This window comes from Capra hircus, chromosome 4, assembly GCF_001704415.2.
Source record: "Capra hircus breed San Clemente chromosome 4, ASM170441v1, whole genome shotgun sequence".
NCBI classification, from domain to species: domain Eukaryota; kingdom Metazoa; phylum Chordata; class Mammalia; order Artiodactyla; family Bovidae; genus Capra; species Capra hircus.
This window is the reverse complement of record NC_030811.1, coordinates 87,712,638-87,736,944: the sequence shown is the minus strand read 5'-3', so window position 1 is coordinate 87,736,944 and position 24,307 is coordinate 87,712,638. Positions and strand designations below refer to the sequence as shown.

Genomic DNA, 24,307 nt, shown 5'->3' with positions numbered 1-24,307 from the left:
AAACCCATGGAGACACCCAGCTTCCCGGGAACTGAACCAATGCAGGGTCAGCCTGGACCAGAGCCCAGCTGAGCCTTTTCTCTACTGGCCTGGACCCATCTCCCTCGGTCCCCACCAGTCCCAGCAATGTTCCCATAGCTGATCCAGGACTGAACTCCCAACCCTGGGAGAACCTCACCGTCAACCTTCATGGCCAGCGTCACAAGTCAAGGTTAAGGAGGAAGAAGAGAAACCAAGCCCACCAGGAGTGACACCAACATGTAAACTTCAAACACTGTTTGGGAATCTTAAAGCAGTTATATTCTCAAGACAGGCTAATTTGTCTTCTCTGCTGTCCCACTGGGTGAAAGTGAGAGTGTTAGTCACTCGGTAGTGTCTGACTGTTTTCGATCTCATGGACTGCAGCCCACCAGGCTCCTCTGTCCATGGGACTCTCCAGGCAAGAATCCTGAAGTGGTTGCCATTTCCTCCTCCAGGGGAGCTTCCTGACTCAAGGATTGAACCTGGGTCTCCTGCATTGCAGGCGGATTCTTCACCATCTGAGCCACCAGGGAAGCCTGACCCCATTGGGTAAGGGATGGGAATTTTACCCGTTTGTGTACTTATACTCCAGCCTTTGCTTTTCTGCTTTGCTTTGGTTTCTGTTTTGTTCTTTTTTTTTTTTTTTTTTTATTAAGCCAGGGTACAGGGTATAAAGAGGTCACTGAGTGAGTGAGTGAAGTCGCTCAGTCGTGTCTGACTCTTTGCGACCCCGTGGACTGTAGCCCACCAGGTTCCTGCGTCCATGGGATTCTCCAGGCAAGAGTACTGGAGTGGGTTGCCACTTCCTTCTCCAGGGGATCTTCCCAACCCAGGGATCGAACCCAAGTCTCCTGCATCGCAGGCAGACACTTTAACCTCTGAGCCACCAGGGAAGCCCAAGAGGTCACTACTTATGGGATATAGTTTCTTACTCAACTCTTTTAGATTTTAGTTTCATCACTTGTAAAATGGAATTACTTTTAAAAAACTGAAGTATAATTGATTTACAGTGTTGTGTTAGTTTCAGATGTACAAAGAGATGCAGCTATACACACACACACACACGTATTCTTTTTCAGATTCTTCTACCTTACAGATTATTACAACATATTGCGTATAGCTCCCTGTGCTATACAGGTCCTTGTTGCTTACCTATTCCATACAGAGTAGCGAGTATATGTTAATCCTAGACTCCTAATTTCCCCCTCCCCTCCTTTTCCTTTTGGTAACCATAAGTCTGTTTTCTATGTCTGTGAGTCTGTTTCTGTTTTGAAATAAGTTCATTTGTATCATTTTTTCTAGGCTCCATATTATCATAGGATATTTGTCTTTGTCTGCCTTACTTCACTTAGGATGACAAGCTCTAGGTCCATCCATATTGCTGCAAATGGCATTATAAAATGGAGTTACTAACGCCTACCTTGCTAGATGATTGTGAGGTTGAAGGACAATGTCAGAAAGTTGTTAGAACAGTGCTGGCACATAGTTGGCAAAATCTGATAAATCCTATTCTTATTCTTATTGCTATTGTTTTAGAATTTAATCTCTTCCTAAATACCTCTCATTCTATTATTACCATAATTTTAAATATTAAGTAAAATCCATTATTACTGGCTTCTGGGATTTGACATGAAGGTACACATGTCTAGAATGGTTCTGTTAAATAACAACATTTTTTCCATCAATTTCAGTTAAGCCTATCATTCCATGCTAGATGCAGAGAGTGTATAAAATTTAAATTTGGTTCCTTAAAGTCAGAAAAGAAAATATCCACTGATGTACAATGAGACTTTAGGGAAAATATCACATCCATTAGAATGTTTCTAACAGAAACAAAATATCACATCCATTAGAATGTTGCTAACGGAAACAATGCATCTTTTTTAGTTTAACCAAATAAGATGCTGAGAATTTATTCATTTTAAAAAATGCGTCCTGCTACCCAAAATTATATCTTTTAATTACTTAAAGCACCTAACTCTCCAGTGTTCTTTCCTCAGTGTTGGGCCATGCACTGACTTAGCAGAGCTGTGTCCCTGGGGAGACAGCTGGCACCCCTCGCCCAGCGCTGTGCTGAATCCCAGGTGGCCTGGCTGCAAGGTGTGGGCAGGGAGGTTTACATCAGCCCCACGTGACACGGGTTCCAGGGACAAGGATGGACATGCTGTAATTACCTTCGCTTAGATGGCTCGCCTTTTGCAGCTAATGGAGGGGCACTGATTACACTCACATCCTGAGGTGTGTGGGCTATTGTGTGCAGGAAGCAGCAGTGAGAGAGAGAAAGGAAGAGGTTAGAGAACCAGGCACAGGTTGGCTGTCAAGAGGACTTAAGGAATAGAAAAAGAGAAAATGAAAAAGAGGGGAGAGGGGAACCTTTGCTTTCAAGGCTAGAGAATTTCCAGAGAATTTCTCTTTCATAGAGTCGGGGGTATCAGGAGTCCTGCAGAATGGCAAAAGAAAATATTTTACATGGAGTCATACTTCAGTTATATTAGGGTATGCTATTATTTAAATAAAACTGGTTGGAGAGTTGAGTAGCCTTTATTAGGGAGTTTGTTCTGGCCCATACATTTTTGTCTGTCAACTCCCCTTAGAGCAGAGGCACTCGACCTGGAATCCCTGGTTAAGGAATTTGACCAGGGAAAACTTTACACTTTTAATTTTGCTAACCCCCAACCAAAATTCAGCATTTCCTTCGATTATCAGTGCAGGCAGCAAGCCTCTGTAGTGTTATCAGTAACTGTGACTGTGTTGCCAATAGAAATCCCAAACCATTTTCATATCATGTTCTACTTTTTACAGATTTCTGGAAATACATTTTACCCACAGATCTACTTTGAATTACAGTAGGTATTAGACCTATAGTTAGTTCTTGATATACAATGGGTTAAAAATAGAGGCATGGATTTCAGCTCAGTTCAGTTCAGTTCATTTTAATCACTCAGTTGTGTCTGACTCTTTGCAACCCCATAAATTGCAGCACACCAGGCCTCCTTGTCCATCACCAACTTCCGGGGTTCACTCAGACTCACATCCATCAAGTCAGTGATGCCATCCAGCCATCTCATCCTCAGTCGTCCCCTTCTCCTCCTGCCCCCAATCTCCCAGCATCAGAGTCTTTTCCAATGAGTCAATTCTTCACATGAGGTGGCCAAAGTACTGGAGTTTCAGCTTTAGCATCATTCTTTCCAAAGAACACCCAGGACTGATCTCCTTTAGAATGGACTAGTTTGGTTTCCTTGCAGTCCAAGGGACTCTCAAGACTCTCCTCCAACACCACAGTTCAAAAGTATCAATTCTTCGGTGCTCAGCTTTCTTCATAGTCCAACTCTCACATCCATACATGACCATAGGAAAAACCATAGCCTTGAATAGACAGACCTTTGTTGGGAAAGTAATGTCTCTGCTTTTGAATATGCTATCTAGATTGGTCATAACTTTCCTTCTAAGGAGTAAGCATCTTTCAATTTCATGGCTGCAATCACCATCTGCAGTGATTTTGGAGCCCCCCAAAATAAAGTCTGACACTGTTTCCACTGTTTCCCCATATATTTCCCATGAAGTGATGGGACCAGATGCCATGATCTTCGTTTTCTGAATGTTGACCTTTAAGCCAAGTTCTTCACTCTCCTCTTTCACTTTCATTAAGAGGCTTTTGAGTTCCTCTTCACTTTCTGCCATAAGGGTAGTGTCATCTGCGTATCTGAGGTTATTGATATTTCTCCCGGCATTCTTGATTCCAGCTTGTGTTTCTTCCAGCCCAGTGTTTCTCATGAATTCTGCATCTAAGTTAAATCGGCAGGGTGACAATATACAGCCTTGACATACTCCTTTTCCTATTTGGAACCAGTCTGTTGTTCCATGTCCAGTTCTAACGGTTGCTTCCTCACCTGCATATAGGTTTCTCAAGAGGCAGGTCAGGTGGTCTGGTGTTCCCATCTCTTTCAGAATTTTCCAGTTTATTGTGATCCACACAGTCAAAGGCTTTGGCATACTCAGTAAAGCAGAAATAGATGTTTTTCTGGAACTCTCTTGCTTTTTCCATGATCCAGCGGATGTTGGCAATTTGATCTCTGGTTCCTCTGCCTTTTCTAAAACCAGCTTGAACATCTGGAAGTTCACGGTTCGTGTATTGCTGAAGCCTGGCTTGGAGAAATTTGATCATTCCTTTACTAGTGTGTGAGATGAGTGCAATTGTGTGGTAGTTTGAGCATTCTTTGGCATTGCCTTTCTTTGGAATTGGAAAGAAAACTGACCTTTTCCAGTCCTGTGGCCACTGCTGAGTCTTCCAAATTTGCCGGCATATTGAGTTCAGCACTTTCACAGCATCATCTTTCAGGATTTGAAATAGCTTAACTGGTAAGCATGCATACATACATGCATACATAGGGTAAGCAACCATAAATTAGGAAAGCCTAACACAGCCTTAAGTAAGAATTTAAAAAATAAGAACACTCTTAAAAGAAAAGAAAATTCACACAAGACATCCAGGAAGAAGGAAGAACTCAATGACAGTAGAGAGCTCATACTTTCAGGCCAGAGAATGACTAAAGGGGAAGAAGGCTATCTTGAACTTGAAATCAACTGGGATGCTAAGAAAATCCAATGGAAATATCTGTAACATGAACAATAGTAACTAAGGATCCAATACAGTGGACCTTCTGTCAAAGGTCATGTATTAATATTATGCTTACAAGTAATTGGCCCACATTAGCAGATAGATAGGGAAGATGGTTAAGTTCAGAAGCAAGCAAAATAGGTACCTGTTGATATGAAGTTATTTTTCTCAGAAAGCTAATTCTAGCCTGACACCTAAATAAGCTGATGTACAGAAATCCTATGTCCCCAAATTCCTGCATATTATACTTTTTATTTTTGGCTGCACTGGTGGACCTGCGGGATCTTCGTTCCCTGACCAGGGATCAAACCCATGCCCTCTGCAGTGGAAACAGAGTGGTAACCACTGGACTGCCAGGGAAGATCCCTTGTGTACTGCAGAAAGAAGAGCTGCAAATATGGCAGAGATGTAAAGATTAGAGTCACAGTCTTCAATTCAAATATTCGATTACATTGACAGACTATGAACAGGCCCTGGAAAATGAGTTCAACTAGTCACAGACTAAGCAAAAAAAGGGAATGTCTACATTTTACAGGTCTCAGATTACGGTGACTAAGTTCACATCTCTTGTGGCAGCAAGTTTCTACAATGTGAATCTCAACTGTACAGCGATACGAAGACAGAGGCAATCCTGATTCAATCAGTCAATTTAGAGAATGTCTCTGGACTGAATCAATCATTGAGCCACAGGGCATCCTGTCTTCCACTATTAAAATGTTCACATAACCCTAAAAGTGTAATCAGAATGAATCTGGTTTCTTAAATAGAAGCCAAAAATGAAGATCGTAGTTTGGTCCCAAGCCTACTGAGTTACACACTGTTTAAAATATAAGATTGGTGCTCAGGTTCTGATACGTTTTCCCAAGTATCAAGGCTGGATAAGAGTGCTATGCATGCTAGCAGTCACTCCGAACTGCAGTTCAGAGGCTCAGTAAACCTGCCACCTGAGATATCTGTTTAATCCTTCAATCCTGACACTTGGCAGATGTGATTCACCGAGTAGATTAACTACTTTGCTCTCTGCACTACAATGAATAAAGACAGGCGTAATCTTTGCCTGCAGACTTTTCCAGACAAGTAGTAGATCTTTTTCCCCGAAAAGTATCAATAAATGGAGGCTTCTCTAGTGGCTCAGATGGTAAAGAGTCCGCCTGCAATGAGGGAGACCTGAGTTCGATCCCAGGGTTGGGAAAATCTCCTGGAGAAGGAAATGAGAACACACTCCAGTATTCTTGCCTAGGGATGGACTCTGTTTGAGGTCTGAGCAAAACAAAGATATAAAAACAGGATTTAGAACGTAATTATTCTGCGGTGTTTTGATACTCAATACCAGTTTTTTACAGAATAAATATTAACCCATCTCTGCTGGGCAGCATCTTGCTGTGTAGGGCCTACTCCCAAGGCTTATTAAGAGAGCTGGTCAGCTGGAGTTTGGGATTCTTTGGTCCACCCAGGTCAAGAGTGCTACATTTCTAGTGTTTCTTACCTTCTCGATTACCTTTTATACTTTGGTACATGCTAGTTATAGAAATATATTCTCCTCTATATTGAAGGGGTTTAGAATACACTTGTCATGTTAATTTCTCCTGCTTTTAATTTGAAAATAAGAAAATAAAGTTTCTGTATCACTGGGGTACCTTTATTAATATAATCCCTTATGATTATACAATGGACGTGACATACAGATTCAAGGGATTAGATCTAATAGACAGTGCCTGAAGAACTATAGATAGAGGTTCCTAGCATCGTACAGGAGGTGGTGACAAAAACCATCCCCAAGAATAAGAAATGCAACATGGCAAAATGGTCATCTGAGGAGGCCTTATAAATAGCTGAGAAATGAAGAGAAGCTAAAGGCAAAGGAGAAAGGGAAAGATAAACCCATCTGAATGCAGAGTTCCAAAGAATAGCAAGGAGAGATAAGAAAGCCTTCCTCAGTGAACACTGCAAAGAAACAGAGGAAAACAACAGAATGGGAAAAACTAGAGATCTCTTCAGGAAAATCAGAGATACCAAGGGAATATTTCATGCAAAGATGAGCACAATAAAGGAAAGAAATGGTATGGACCTTGCAGAAGATATTAAGAGGTGGCAAGAATACACAGAAGAAGAACTATACAAAAAAGATCTTCATGACCCAGATAACCACGATGGAGTGATCACTCAGCTAGAGCCAGACATCTTGGAATGTGAACTCAAGTGGGCCTTAGGAAGTATTGCTACAAACAAAGCTCGTGGAAGTGATGGAATTCCAGCTGAGATATTTCAAATCCTAAAAGATGACACTATGAAAGTGCTGTGTTCAATACAAAAGCAAATTTGGAAAACTCAGCAGTGGCCACAGGACTGTAAAAGGTCAGTTTTTATTCCAATCCCTAAGAAGGTCAATGCCAAAGAATGTTCAAACTACCATACAGTTGAACTCATTTCACATGTTAGCAAGGTAATGCTCAAATCCTTCAAGTTAGGCTACAACATTACATGAACCGAGAACTTTCAGATGTACACATTGGACTTAGAGGCAGATGAACCAGAGATCAAACTGCCAACATCCACTGAATCACAGAAAAAGCAAGAGAATTCCAGAAAAACATTTGTTTCATTGACTATGCTAAAGCCTTTGTGTGGATCACAACAACTGTGAAAAATTCTGAAAGGGATGGGAATACCAGAACATCTGACCTGCCTCCTGAGAAACCTGCATGCAGGAAGAACCAGACATGGAACAACAGGCTGGTTCCAAATTGGGAAAGGAGTACTTCAAGGCTGTATATTGCACCGTGCTTGTTTAAATTATATGCAGAGTACATTATGTGAAATGCCAGGCTAGATGAATCACAGGCTGGAATCAAGACTGCCAGGGGAAATACCCATAACTTCAGATATGCAGATGACACCACCCTAATGGCAGAAAGCAAAGAGGAACTAAAGAGTCTCTTGATGAAGGTGAAAGAGGAGAGAGAAAAAGCTGGCTTAAAACTCAACATTTTCAAAAAAATAATCTCATGGCATCTGGTCCCATCACTTCATGGCGAACAGATGGGGAAAAAAACGGAAACAGTGACAGACTTTATTTTCTTGGGCTCCTGAATCACTGTGGACAGTGACTGCAGCCATGAAATTAAAGACACTTGCTCCTTGAAAGAAAAGCTACGACAAACCTAGGCAGTGTTTTAAAAAGCAGACACATCACTTTGTCGACAAAGATCTATATAATCAAAGTTATGATTTTTCCAATAGTCATGTATGGATTTGAGAGTTCAACCATAAAGAAGGATGAGCACTTAAGAACTGATGCTTTTGAACCCTGATGCTAGAGAAGGCTCTTGAGAGTCCCTTGGACAGCAAGGAAATCAAACCAGTCACTCCGAAAGGAAATCAAGCCCAAATATTCACTGGAAGAACTGATGCTGAAGCTGAAGCTCCAATATTTTGGCCATATGATGTGAAGAGCCAGCTCACTGGAAAAGACCCTGATGCTGGGAAAAACTGAGGGCAAGAGGAGAAGGGGGCGACAAAGAATGAAATGGGTGGATGGCATCATTGATTCAATGGACATGAGTCTGAGCAAACTCTGGGAGATAGTGAAGGACAGGGAAGCCTGGCGTGCTGCAGTCCATGGGGTCACAAACAGCCGGACATGACTGAGCGACTGAACAAGTCTTTTCATCTTAACCTATAGAAGCCAAGATACAAACTCAGTTAAGACGTAAAAGAGAATTCAAGTTGCACATTTTAAAAACCTGTATTCAATCAGACAATTAGAAAGTAAATAAATGAATAAATTTAATAGTTCAAGAAAATGGAGGCCAAAGGACCACTAAGATAACAATTGTGACAAAAATGAAATCTGCTAAAGCAAAAGAGAAACAAAAAAGATTTAAACATCTATGAGAAAAACTTTTTTACAAAAAAACTAGTCATAGTTGACTTAGAAATGAAGACATTTATTGACTTCAATGTATTCCCTATTGGCTCAGACAGTAAAGAGTTTGCCTGCAATACAGGAGACCCGTGTTTGATTCCTGGGTTGGGAAGATCCCTAGAGAAGGGAATGGCAACCCACTCCAGTATTCCTGCCTGGAAAATCCCATGGACAGAGGAGCCTGGTGGGCCCCAATCCATGGAGTTGCAAAGAGTCAGACATGACTAACACACTAACTTAAAAATATTACACATTCCATTAAACAAGATAAATACATTTTTGTTAATATTAACGTTATCAGAAAAGTCTGTTAAGTCCTAGGAAGCTATCAAGCTTGTGAATACACTTTAAGTTTTCCCAAGTTCTCATTTTTACCTGAAAGCTTTAATTTTAACGTTGGCCACAAATATTTGTCAAGCTGTTTTTCTTGTCAGAACAGACTTACTTCATTCATCTATATTTAAGGACTGTCTACAAATGCCTAAGTCAAAAAAGCTATAGTTTGAATGTTTTTCTTTCAAGTAAAAATACTATTACACAACAAAAGCATCTAGTTCAGCTAACAATTCAAATGACTGCGTGAGTACTTTTCCTTGAGACGACCACCATATTTCAGTATGCTGCAGAAACGCTTCAAGCATGCTTCCCATCGTGTCACTCAAAATACTAAAAAGAAAGGCTTCCAAAGGTTGAGATTTAATTAAATTAATAATGTTTACCAATATAGACATTAAGTGAAACTGGCTTTTTTTTTTTGACCGAGTGTATGACACGGAAGAATTCAATGACCACTAGAATAGTTTGATGCCACTGTTTTAATTTATGCCAAAGCATCAGCAATTTTACCTACCACTGCTTCTGCACCAGTAATATGAATATCAACCTGGTTCAACAGGCAAATCACAGTCTGGAATTATGTGAACAGAGTCTGACATGTAGACTGCCAGTGCGGGACACGAACAGCTGCTGAAACTTCACAGACTGGGAAAGATTTCACCGTGCCTCTCAAAAAAGAAACTCACAGTGACTAGCTTCATGCCTTCTTGCTACTTATAGGGCAACAGAGAAGATTTAAGAGCACTCTAAAATAACTAGTAAAAAAAAAAATTAAGCCTCTGAAAGATGTTAAATTTGGTCAAGTGCTTAATTTCAACAAAGAAAAGAAATATTGTATACAGCAAAGAGGTTAAATTCTCTATTTGGGTTAAAATGCTTAGTCTGAGAGGGTACACACACCCTGCACATTATTACTAATGTCTTACCTTAGCTCTGGAGGAACTGACATGTTCCATATTTTTAATGCTGCAGATACAGTTCTGTGAAACTTTCCGGCAAGCCACTCTGACATAGTCCCAGAAGCTACGAGGACTTCCATAACCAAACCACGTTACTTGACCTTCAGGAGACAAATTGTAACACAAAATAAAAAGAAAACCAGACTAGTAACTCAAAATGCAAGAACAACAAAATAAAGGGCAGCAGAGTGTGAGATTGTGGAAAGGACACTGATCTTGGGGTCAAAAAGCCTTAAGTCTGGTCCCTTTCTAACTTTACCTACTTGTGTGATTTTGGACCATCTATTTAATGGATCTGGATCGTAGTTTTCTCAACAATACAATCAGAGTAAATGAAGCAAAAAGGGCCTAGACACTAAACACAATTGTCTGCATGTTAATATCCTATTATTCTAACACAGTCTTTCAGAGAGCACACAGTTATCCTTCCTTGTGCTTCCAGGTAAGCATTCATTTAAATCCCACCTTTGCTGTTTCCTGGCTGTGTGACCCCAGGCAAGTTAATTAACCTTTCTGAATACCACTTTTCTTGACTCTAAAAGGGGACTAGTTGGAGTAACCACTTAATGAGTATTCTCTGAATCAAATACAACAATACCCGAGTAATGCCTGACTAGTCCTGAGTAATGCCTGAGTAATGAGTATGTCTGAGTATTCAGAGTATGAGTATTCTCTGAATCAATACAATAATGCCTGAGTAATGCCTGAGTAGTCCTGAGCATAGGACTTGGCACATAAAAGTACTATAAAATAAGAAAGATAATAAAAAAGAAAAAAAATGTTACCTATTGCATCCTAAACCTTTTTCTTCTTGGAAAAACAGAAAAAAAATTAAAAGGCAATACTGTTTCTTCTCTTCAGAGGGATACTTCAAAGAAATGGAACAATATGTAGCCCATAAGTACCTAGCAACAGCAGGAACCATAGGCTGGCTAATCATTACCACCCATTCACTACCATTCTCCCAAGCCTTCATCCGTCATTCACCTGCTCACTTCTAGTCAACAACCCATGAGAGGTCCTTAGGCACTTACCATTCTAATCTTCCAGACCTGGATAACTTCATCTGTGTTCAAGAACAAATGTCCTTTTGTGTGTATTAATATTTCAATGCAGGACTTTGGGTAATAAGTCCATGGGAATAATTTTATATTCTGAATATTTTTAAATGGGATATGAGAGACATCTTAGTATTTCTTCAGTTTTCTGAAATAATTATTCTTACCTAAGGAAGCTGTTCAATCTTAAGAAAGAGTAGCTTTTATATTTTAAAACCTCTGCCTCTTTATTTTCAAGTAACATTTATTTATCTCAATTTTCTTTTCCCCAGTAACATGTTCTCTCTAAGCAACATCAAGAAGTGTAAAAGTGTTCTTGTCCACAAGCAGCATTTTATGAACAATGTCTGAAATATCCAAGTGGTGTCCAACCACGGTAACACTTAAGAACAATTAGGCTTCTTTTAAAAAGTACTCATGTCTAGGCTCCACCCAAACTAAATAACCAGAATCTTTGGGGGTGGGCCTAGGCATTGGTATTGTTAAAAAGATCCCTCTGGTATTTCTAATAATATAGTTAATCAACCAAGGGAAAGCTCACATGTCATGATAGGTAATCCCTATTCATCACGCAGGACATTTCAAAGGCCTCCTCTTTTTGTAAGCCACATGTGATCTCTACAGCAAGTCACTCCTCCCTATGAGCTGGCCTAATACCCTGAGTTTACACTTAAAGTTACCTGCTTACTTGATTGTCTCACACATTAGATGGTAAGGTCACTAAGGTAGAGACTATATCTTATTCGTCTTTAATTCTATCTCTAGCACTTGACACAATGCTTGTCTCACAGCAGGCATTTAATAAATATTTATTAAAACAAATCGACTGGCTAATCTACACTAACCAGATCTTAACTGCTACTCATAAAAATTTGAATCTTAAAAATCTAATTAGGATCTTTTTTACAGTAACAGCTCAGTGACAATCTGGTATCAAGATGTCTGCATGCTACATTACAAACATCAAATATTCTGGACAAAAATATTTACTTTTATAAAAATACAAACGCATTGACACATCCCTACTCAAACATCATTATATAACTCAAATGTCTCTTCAGTAATGAAATCTTACTGCCAAAAGATAGAAATCTATAGGAATATTTATAATCTTCCTTCTTTCTTTCAGTCTCTCCCCATCACTTTTCTTTGCTCCTTCTCCTCTTTAGTTAAAAAAAGTTCCCAGAACAGGATGTCAGTATAGCCTGTTTTTAGGGAAATTTTCATGTTATCAATTTGTTAGCCATTTGGAGAAGAGATAGGATGTCTAATGTTAAGAAAGTGGGCTTTTGATTCAAGAGGACCAAAGCAGATCACTTTTTAGACATGTAATCTTAAGCTAATGACTTTTCAGTCTACCAACCTGAGTTTCTTCTATAAACTGATGATAATGGTAGTATCTACATGATAACACTGTTGTGAGGATTAGCTAATGTATGTGCAGCAATTACTATATAGCCTAATACAGATGTGAATAACCATTATTACTTTTATTATTATTATCATAGAAAGGGTTAAGAGATCCAAGCTCCCCTTGCATTACAAAATAGCAATGAAATGCACAGTGAAGTTTTTCCCATTACTTGCTTAGAATCTAGAAATATCTTTAAAATTCACTCCCTAATCCAACCTTTTCCCATATCAACCATCCTAAATTGACCTCCCTAAAATCTAGTCTTGGTTAATTTCTTTAGCCTCTATTAATTGAGATCATCCCACAATTTAAAAATGAGCACTAGCAACCACACTTCTCTCAATAAATGGAGTACCATACACTGGAAGCAATCTTGAAGGGAGAATCACAAGGCTTCTCTGGTAACTTTATTTTAAACCTTCTCATAAGTTTGATGCAGTTGAGGAAAATAATTTATGAGAAGTTTAAAAGTGGAGCTGTTGAAAAATTTAAAAAATGTAACAAAGTCCCCTTTGATGGGTAGGGTGACTCAGTAATCCCACTACTGGTCATATTTCCAGAGAGAACCATAATTCAAAACAACACACGCACCCCAATGTTCCCTGTAGCACTACTTACAATAGGCAGGACATAGAAACAACCTAAATGTCCAGCAATAGGGGAATGGACAAAGAAGCTGTGGTATATATATAGAATGGAATGTTACTCAACCATAAAAAGGAATGAAACTGGATCATTTGTAGAGACATGTATGGACCTAGAGGCTATCATACAGAGAAAGGTAAGTTACAAAGAGAAAAATATCATATATTAATGCATATATGTGGAATCTAGAAAAATGGTATAGATGATCTTATTTGCAAAACAGAGACACAGACACAGAGAACAAACATATGGACACCAAGCAAGGAAGAAGTGGGGTGGGATGAATTGGGAGTTTGGGATTGACACATATATACTACTGGTAACATGTATGAAATAGAAAAGTGATGAAAACTTACTATATAGCTCAGAGGAAATCCCCAAATGAGGGGATATATAGATACGTACAGCTGACTCTCTTTGTTGCACAGTAGAAACTAACACAACATTATGAAGCAACTACACTCCAGTAAAAATTAATTTTAAAAAGAGTCCCCTTATGGAAGAGAGGAAACAAAGATACAGAAAAACTAAATATCTAGGCTTAGGTTATACGGAGAGGAATAGAGGCTAAATCCTTGAGACTCCTATTATCTGTATGATATGCTGTCTACAGGACTTTCACCCAAGAGACAATGACGAGATTTCCTAGATAAGAAACTAAGGAAACTGAGAAGCTAAACAACTGACAGCCTGACACGTCACCATGTGGCAGGGCCTTACGCCGAGGCTGAAGCTCCAATACTCTGGCCACCTGATGTAAAGAGCTGACTCTTTAGAAAAGACCCTGATGCTGGGAAAGACTGAAGGCAGGAGGAGAAGGGGACGACAGAAGATGAGACGGCTGGATGGCATCACCAACTCAATGGACATGAGTTTGAGCAAGCCCCGGGAGATGGTGAAGGACAGGGAAGCCTGGCGTGCTGCAGTCCATGGGGTTGTGAAGAGTTGGACATGACTGAGTGACTGAACAACAACAAAGTATAACAGAAATAGTATCTTCACAACACTTCCACCTACTCAAGAAATTAGATGAGAGCATGATTGGCTTGATTCTGCCCGCCTTACTCTTTCATGTGCATCGTTTTCAAAATGAATTTGTTAAATCAAGACTCTGAATTTTTCACATTCAGAAGATGTGCATTGATTAAGAGATGGTGGGGTCGTTTGTTAGAAACTCCAAATGAACTCTCATGTAAATTGTCCATATATCCTAGGATTTTAAGAAAGTAATTTCTGCATCTATTTAAATGCTTGAGGTTAAAAAGAATAACAGGAGTGTTCAATTGGTTATTTGAATTATTATTAATTGAACATCACTTCTACTTAAATACAGATTAACTGTTAGTAAAAGATGTACTTGGGGTTATTAGTCTGCAAAATATATTCAAAAGGAAAATTCAAAAACAAAGTTACAAGCTGACCATGCCTTTAAAAATTGCTGAGGTAATAAATAATCACTCCAAAGATAGTCTCATTTCCTTCAAAAATAGCCACAAAAGGAAATCCCATAGCAAGGAACCAACTAGCCTATATTTTGAAGACATTTTATTCAGGAGAAGAAACATGCTATCACTAATTGAATTCTCTTTTTAATGTTGCCAACAAGTATAGATGTATAAAGTGCTTTCAATTTTATATGTATTTTTAGAAGTTGACTTTTTCCAAAGTTAGACAAACTTTTCAATACTTATTTCCAATCCATTGATCTGACTCTAATTCATTTCAGGCACTGAAATAAGAGGTGAAAGTTTGCTAGACTAAAAGGTGATCTGCTACTAACCAGCTACATGATGTCTTTCTCACTGAACTGCCTATTTTCAAGCACATTAAAATGGCCTGCGATCTCTAAGGTCTAACATTATTTTAAATTGCTCTTTTACATTACCTAACTTGCTCTTATGTTATTTTATGGCCAGATGAGACCCTCTAAAAACTGAAATTTCCAAAGTGGATCTCTATTTAGTAGTGGATGACGACACGTCATCTTTTGGTAATATATAAATGAATCTGTTAAATGACCTTCTCTCTCCACTCTTTGTATTCTGCTTAGTTATGTAAAGAGCTGGTCTCACAAGCTGAAGTTTTGTTAGTGCCACAATACATCACCTGGATGACAACATCCAAGACTATTACCTGGGACCGGCCATTTATCTAGACAAGCGATAAAAGACAGAGCCATCAAATTTTAAAAAGCCACTCTAATATCACTGCTGCTTGGAAGAAAAGCTATGACAAAACTAAACAGTGTTTAAAAAGCAGAGACATCACTTTGCCAACAAAGGTCCACATAGTCAAAGGTATAGTTTTCCAGTAGTCATGTATGGATGTGAGAGCTGGACCATAAAGAAGGCTGCATGCTAAAGAACTGATGCTTTCAAACTGCAGTGCTGGAAAAGACTCTTGAGAGTCCCTTGGACAGCAGGACATCAAACCACTCAATCCTAAAGCAAATCAAGCCTGAATATTCATTGGAAGAACTGACGCTGAACCTGATATTCATTGGCTACTTGATGTGAAGAGCCAATTCACTGGCCAACCCTGATATTCACTGGCCACCTGATGTGAAGAGCTGACTAATCGGAAAAGACCCTGATGCTGGAAAGACTGAAGGCAGGAGGAGAAGGGGACAACAGAAGATGAGATGGTTGGATGGCATCCCCAACTCAATGGACATGAGTTTGAGTAAACTTTGGGAGACAGTGAAGGACAGTGAAGCCTGGCGTGCTAGAGTCCATGGGGTCGCAAAGAGTCAGACACGATTGAGCAACTGAACAACAAAAATATCACTGCAAAAGTTTCAGATACTTAAAGGAAACGAATTACTTGTGGATTTATATTGTTGCCAATATATTTAGATTTTTTAACTTTGCACTGTAGATTTTATAGTGTGTGTGTGCGTGTTCAGCTGCTTCAGTCGTGTCCAACTCTTTGCGACCCTGTGGACTGTCGCCCATCACAGGCTCCTTTGTCCATGGGATTTTCCTGGCACGAACACTGGAGTGAGTTGCCATTTCCTCCTACTGGGGGGATCTTCCCAACTCAGCGATTGAACCCACGTCTCCTGTGTCTCTTGCAGTGCAGGCGGATTCTTTACCACTGAGTTGCCAGGGAAGCAGGAATCTTACATTTCTTCCTGCTAATTTATGAAAATTAGTTTAACATTTTCTAAACAGAGAAAATTCCCATTTATGCAAAAGATCAGAATCCTATCCTTTAAAAAAAAAAAAGGGCACTACTATTAGTTGAAGTTCACATTCATTAGACCACTCAGTGCTGAAAGTACAATCGTGACCTTGATTAATTTTCCAGATAAAGTTTCATGTTAATGTTCTAAAAAAAAAGAACAAATATAAACACTTAAACTAACTTTAATTACACTTTCAGCTGATGTGAATAAATCTGAGTCTAGATGAGATACTCAACCGTACTTACACTGCTAGCTCTATGTTATTTATAAGATGCCTCAAGTAAATCATTCAGCAACTGTGAATCACAGTTACCAATCTATAAAATGTAATCATTATCCTTTGGTACTGACAATGTCTTGTTCATTGGTAAGGAATTTATCACAAACAAATTTCTAAACTATACCATGGTTTATACCATAAAAAATAGCCAATTCTTAATCTCCCAAAACAATAAAGAAAATGAAGATAATCAGGTTCACCAGAAATCTGAAAACTGAATTTGACTTATAGGCTTTTTTATCCCAGTAATTCTACCATCTTTTGAAGCAGAGTACAAATGTTTTGCTTTCTTCTTCTGCCAGCATTTTTGATACAAGGCTTAGAACACTGGTAGACTGAATTAAGAGCATGAAGGCTGACATCCACACAGAGTCACATATCAAAGCACAGGCCTGAAGAAATCGAGTGTAATGGTTCAGCAGTGACTAAGATTATGCATAAGGGACCTAAATTGTTTAAAGTGATTGTGGGGATCAGGATTGAGGAAACAAGAAAATACTGTTTTTCTATTTCTACCTGTCTTACTATAAGTGATCTTTAAAAATAACAACTATGTACTTCTTTTCTAAGTGAAAAAATATAATAAAAGGCCAGGTCATTAGCATGAGGCCTAGAAGTGCTTTGTATACAGCAGGAACACAATAAAAAAAGTTTCAAATAAGTGAGTTAAGGCATATATTTTACCTTGAAGAAAGGAAACTAAAGAATATAATCCCACTAGTGGTTTAAAACCAGTAGTGACTGTTGATAGCACCCATGTATGTTTTACTGAGTAACTTTGGAAAATTCATAGCTTCTCTGAGCCCCAGTTTGCATGTAATTCAAATATTACTACAAAGCACTTACAAACAGAAAATAACCAGTAAGTCTTATATTAGTGAGTTATAGTAAAATATAAGTAACACAGATACACATGATTAATAAAATTGTGCTTAAAACCAGGAAACTTAATAGAAATATAGACGGGGTCATGTAGGAGAGTAAATGGAGTATTATATTGTGTGGGTTAACAAAAAGCTTTTAATTTAAAAATCAGTGTAAGCATAGTTCTGCCCTCTGGATTAATAAAAGCAGAAAGCTTTGCAAAACCCATGCAATGTACGAAGAAAGATCACTTAACTGATACAGCCCTCCCCAGTAAGTCAACTCCATGCTCCCGTGCAGCTCAGTGGCGGGAGACATCACCAGCATAGAGTACCTTGAAGAGGTATTTGCAGATGAGACAGCCACCGGCAACTTTGGGAACTCTCTTTAAAAAAAATAAACAACAACACAGAGATATTTGAGAAACCTGACATGAAGTTTACAAAAGCAAACTGAACAGCCCCAATAAGATAGCTACAAATAATCTTGATGCAGTAAACACCACTCACATTTATTATATAAGATGAACTCAATTAAGATGAACAGGGGCTCTACTCAGCATGGAAATCAAACTGGTCTCTTGTAGCCTATTCTGTTGGAGAGGCTGCAGTGTGTAAGTTACAAAAGAGAGAAGCTACTGTTCCCTGTTTATTTTCATCTTCATTACTACTCCCCAAACATAACAAGCTGATAATGAAAGAATGCAAAATGAACAAGAAGCCTGCTGAATTTGCTAGCCTTGCACCTCAGAATGTATACAAATGGCTAGGAAAGTTGCTCACTTATTGAACTATATGACTCAGAAAGTTGACTTTAAAAACAAGTGTTCTTTTTTACTGTTAAACTTTTCAAAAAGTTATAAAATTCATTTTAAGGAGAAGTTCTCTCTTTTATTGGTTTAAGAAGAGATAAAGTTTGCATAATTTTTTCTGAATCATGAGAACAACACTTAATTATTTTGTAAAATAATCCTTAGTTTAACCAATGTTGACTAAATGCCTACTTTATGCAAAAACAGTTTTTCCTACAGCTTCCAATTATTGTTTAACAATCACCATCTGGAAAAGTACTATAAATTCTCGCCTATGTTTTTTGGCAATTCCCAGTAGAATTATACAGGAACACTCCAAAGTCAAATTTCTGAAGTCATACTCCCCACAGATGGTATCTTCTTTCATAAGCAAACACTGAAATTCCAACAGGACATGGTCCCACACCTTTCCAAATACTCAGACCTTTCATGAAACTAAACAGAAGCAAGCAACCAAACACGGTCAGTAATGCATAAAAAAGTAAAAGGAAGGAGATATATATAGTTGTGCTATTGGCTACGTCTATGTCTCTACTATTCAGATCTATCCTCCTACATCCATTTGCATCATTGCAAACAAATATTAAATTTGGAAACACATATCCAGAAGGATCTAGAACCAAAAGTTACCCGAGTTGAAGCCCATATTAAAATTGAATGCTCTTTCTACAACAAACAAAATGAAAATCTCTCTGCATTAAATGTAAATCAGAACAGAACGCTTTTCGTTGAAAATGTTAAGAACACCAATTTTTAATGTTTAAACCACGTTTACTAGCTCTGCCTTGAGAGTAGTGTATCTTATCTGTAGTCATTTACTTAATCAAAAAGTTATCAAAGTAAAAACAATTTTCAGAGAAACTGTGCTTAAAGTAATTTTACTTTTAAAAAAAGTTTCGAGTAAGATTCATCATGTTCAGATTTATGTCATGGTTTAATCAATCCCTGGTACAAAATGGGAAACAACTACTGAATCTATTATGAAGCTCAGTTTATACTTTAGGTTTTTTTTTCAGCTATTAACATGTTAGCCTTTATGACCTGGTTATGTGTAATATTTTGATTCTGGCTGTGGAACACCATCTGACAATTTTAACAACTAAAACATTTCCACTTATTTGCAGGCATTAATTGCTTTGATCATAATTTAATATCTCACTTGAGGTCAGTTACAAGCAACCAGAAGTATCCAGACCAAAAGACAATCCACCAGATTCCAATTATCTATAGTCACAGTTCAGCACCCATCTCGCTCTGTACATGGAAAGGTGAGGCCCAGAGAGCGCCCACCTAGACCCTGCACATCTGTTCCCTGCATCCTCATGCTCATCTACTCCTTCGACTGTAGACAAGATCTGACAGCGGAGAGAATCAGTCGACTGGCTTTCCTGGTTGAACGTGAGTTCTTACTACAGTCTCACAAATGGGAAAAATAATGGCACAGTAAACACAGAGTGTGAATGGGATAACTATTTTTCATATAAAATATAAATCCTTAGCTTAGATGGTGCCTATATATATGAATGGCAAAGCTTACATTATTTCAAAGTGGCTCAAGGAGTGGCTTGTTAGTAGAAAACATTCTCATTTTCAATTGAAATTAAAACTTTTTGTTTTAAAGTATACAATAATATGTATTTATAGATTTTGTTTAAATTATTTATAATATATAAAAGATATAATATATACATGATATACCTGAATAACAATATAGGTATATTAATATGTAAATACTTAAAATTTGTTTACATATTTCATATGTAATTTGTTACACATTTCATATGTAATTAATATGTAATATTATATATTAAAATCTATTACATATATAATGTTATATATTTAACATTAAATATACAATGTTAGGACAGATGAGACAAGACCAAATATTTAAACCAAACAAACTGAAAATGTTTTGTTCAAGAACAGAAGTCATTCAAATGGACCATTATAATTATATAATATATGGTGATACTAGGTGCTAGTTTCCAAAATTTTATCCAAAAGAAGAATCTACTCAGAAATGGATATGCAATAAAAGAATGCTTAAGTATACTGAAGATATAGTATTTTCTGACTTGGAAAGTAGATAATTTTCAAAAACAAATAACTAAGTAAATCAACTTTGTAATCTTTATATTAACGTGGAAAATGGCTACCATACAGAAAAGACTGCTTTAAACAAATCAATCAGCCTTGGTGATAAGACTGAATGTAATACCAATCCATAAATACATTTATTCTTCCTTTTTTTTCATGTTAGCCCTTGTTACAACTTTAGCTTTCTATTTGATTCCTTTGAAGACTGAGCTACATTATCATGATTGATAAAGTCTGACAAATGCTAACAACTATGTAAAACGTGACCCTTTTGCCTCTGCTGTATTTAGTCTTATTTTCTCTCTGTGCGTGTATACTTTTCTAATAAGGCTACAAGTAGAAGATTTTACTTTTATGTAATTAAAGATGGATTCCTGAAAAGATCCCTAGATAGATTTGTAAGTTGATTGCCATTTATAAGGCAAATAACAAGACTGATAATCAATGATCAGAGAGTAAGTCAGAATTTTCAAAAGTTTTCTTTTTAAACTGGGAATACCAGATAGAACATACTCTTTTCTGTCATTAATACTAATAATGTTCAAGTTTGTATTGCCTGAAATTTTGAATCATTAACCATGTATCTGGATGTAAGAGAAAATCACTCAGTGACGCAATATTTACAACTGCAATATGCACTGTAATTCAGCTAACAGTGAAACAGCACCTTTTCTATGTAGCCATTTTCCACTTTTTAGTAGCTTCTAAAATTAAAATATTATATATAACTTATCTTAAACTTCTCAAAAGTTTGTTTTAAAATGCCATTTACAGGTAAAAGTATTTGCTTATTTGATTCAACAATTTTTTAAAACTGAGCACCAAAATTATGCAAATACTTTACATTTGATAAGTCATAGTGACTGTAAAGAAAAAAAATATAAGAAGTTTAACCAAATAAAAATATTAGATTATATGCATGAACAACTCATTGAAATTAGAAAATCAGAAAAATGTAGGAACTGAAACTATGATGCTCTCCAAAAATGAATGAAAGTCCATTAAATTGAGCAATCTTTTCCTTGTTCTATACTATGAGAAATATTTACTTCCTTTAAATGAGCAGTATTTGAGCATTAAGTGATCTAAACTGTTGAAGTTATGTAACAAAAATTTTACCAAGAAAAAATTTCCATTACTGAAAATAAACAAAATATGATTTGATAATTATAAGTACTGTAAGTAGCTCTATGTTAATTTGCAAAAATCATAAGATCAAACTGGGAATGTCCTATTATTTTTCTGGCAGAGACTCAAAGGACTGCAGACACAGGTAAACAAACACAAACATGAATTACCATCAGAAACCATCATTTCCTGCTAACTCCAAGAACTGGATCACCTAATAGAATCAGAAAGTTTTTTAACTCTATCCTATATTTTTAAAAAAGCACACACACGTATTATTTAATACGTCTTTTTTTTTTGCAGTTTCTTTTTCTTTCTTTTTAATTTTTGTTTTTACTTTATTTTACTTTACAACACTGTATTTCATAATGCTTTCTTCCATGTAGTAATCCCTTCTCAGAACTCAACTCTATATTGTAATTCTTTCATTTGAAGGACTTTTGAAGGGAAGTTCACAAAAAATAAACTTGAAAAACTCTCCGGGGTAAGCAGGTTTAAAACCACTAATAAACCTCTCCTTCTGTAAATAAGAAAATGCTTAAATGTGAAGGTTAAAAATTCCTTGAAAATTACGGTTTGGTTCTAAAATATAAACACTGTTTTGTTCCTATCTCCAAATAAAATATAAAAACTTGAGATATCTTTCTTGCTCTTCACCTAAAAACGCCTACAACAAATACACTAAGTGTTAGTGTGATTGTATAACAATCACATACTTCAAACAGGAGCAAATCACCAACTATGTGGCCATTGCGTGTTTCAGAATTTTAAACATTCAAAACCATACACAATGTGAAACTAAGACAAGAAAAATATTTCAGATGTTTAAAAACAGAAATGAACTTTCAAGTGAAACATAAAAATAAAATAATAAACAACCAATAATATTTATGTAAGAAGACTAATAAAAGTCATTGACCAAAATGGGCTATAAAATAATGAGTTCCACATAATGTACATAATTAATTCTTTTTCATTCTAGACTAATTCAAAAAATTCAATCCACAAAACAAATAAACGAAGTCATAATCTGGAAGTTAGGAAAAGAGATAAGTAAACATGAACATACATTCAATCTCATTTGTAAACAAATTAAAATAACAAAATGTTGTATATATTTCATATTAATAGAAGACCAAAAATATTTTCCCCTTACCAAATTAAAAATAGTAATATAATAGTATAATGAGCATATGAGAAAATAACCATATATACTATTGTTGGTACAACCTGATAGATGATAGATAATATAGCAACATACATTAAACATAACATAGTACATATATATCATAATGTGCATACCCCTTAATTTCAGTAATTACAATTCTAAGAATTCATTAGCTACTATCATTAATAGAAAACTATCTTGAAGAATTAGAAAATTGTGAAAAAATTTTTTCAGTGATATATGGCAGCATGTTTATGAAGGAGAAATTTGGTAAAAAATTTTGATAAGTAAATATGACATTAATTATGGTTCATTTATACAATCAAATATTATATATTTGTTTAAAATGAAATGGCAGTATAAATAAGAGAAGATAGATGCTCAAAAACCTGTACATGACTTTTCATAACAGTACTATTATAACAGGACTGTGGCTGTAGAAAAAAATGGAAACAATCTAAATGTCCATTAAATGATTAATGAACATACAAAATGTGGTGAGTCTATAGAAAGGAACATTATTCAACCATTAAAAGGAATGAAGTTGTGGTACTTGTACAAGAAGGATTAGCCTTGAAAACACGCTAAATTAAAGAAGCCAAACATAAAAGCCACATATTTTACGACTTCATTTACATGAAATGTTCAGAAGTAAATCCGTAAGGACCAAAAGTATATTAGTGGTTTCAAGGAAATGGGGTGGGGATGGTGGGGAGGAGAGAAAAGGAAGTGACTGCTTGTAGATACAGAGGTTCTTTTATAATGAAAAGGTCCTAGAACTGATAGCAGTGATAGACGCACAACACTGTGCATATACTAAAATCCAGTATATTGTACACTTTCAGTTCAGTTCAGTTGCTCAGTCGTGTCCGACTCTTTAAACATCATGAATTGCAGTATGCCAGGCCTCCCTGTCCATCACCAAATCCCAAAGTTCACTCAGACTCATGACCATCAAGTCGGTGATGCCATCCAGCCATCTCATCCTCCTCATCCTCTGTCGTCCCCTTCTCCTCCTGCCCCCAATCCCTCCCAGCATCAAAGTCTTTTCCAATGAGTCAACTCTTCCCATGAGGTGGCCAAAGTACTGGAGTTTCAGTTTTAGCATCATTCCTTCCAAAGAAATCCCAGGGTTGATTTCCTTCAGAATGGATTGGTTGGATCTCCTTGCAGTCCAAGGGACTCTCAAGAGTCTTCTCCAACACCACAGTTCAAAAGCATCAATTCTTTGGTGCTCAGCTTTCTTCACAGTCCAACTCTCACAATCAAACAGAACCACTGGAAAAACCATAGCCTTGACTAGACGGACCTTTGTTGGCAAAGTAATGTTTCTGCTTTTGAATATGCTATTTAGGTTGGTCATAACTTTCCTTCCAAGGAGTAAGTGTCTTTTAATTTCATGGCTGCAATCACCATCTGCAGTGATTTTGGAGCCCAAAAAAAATAAAGTCTGACACTGTTTCCACTGTTTCCCCATCTATTTCCCATGAAGTGATTGGACCAGATGCCATGATCTTCGTTTTCTGAATATTGAGCTTTAAGACAACTTTTTCACTCTCCTCTTACACTTTCATCAAGAGGCTTTTTAGTTCCTTTTCACTTTCTGCCATAAGGGTGGTGTCATCTGCATATCTGAGGTTATTGATATTTCTCCCTGCAATCTTGATTCCAGCTTGTGCTTCATCCAGCACAGTGTTTCTCATGATGTACTCTGCATAGAAGTTAAATAAGCAGGGTGACAATATACAGCCTTGACGTACTCCTTTTCCTATTTGGAACCAATCTGTTGTTCCATG

General features: G+C 37.1%; 1 protein-coding gene and 1 pseudogene across 1 annotated transcript in view; both read right to left on the bottom strand.

Annotated features, from left to right (window-relative positions):
• The window catches only part of LOC102185452, an 85,783-nt pseudogene extending 72,665 nt beyond the window's left edge, over positions 1-13,118 (bottom strand).
• Positions 16,970-24,307, bottom strand: part of LOC108633334 — an 86,562-nt gene continuing 79,224 nt past the window's right edge. Inside the window, exon 4 of the mRNA XM_018047506.1 lies at positions 16,970-17,692. The gene's annotated coding sequence lies outside the window, so the exon portion shown is untranslated. The remainder of the gene's footprint in view (positions 17,693-24,307) is intronic.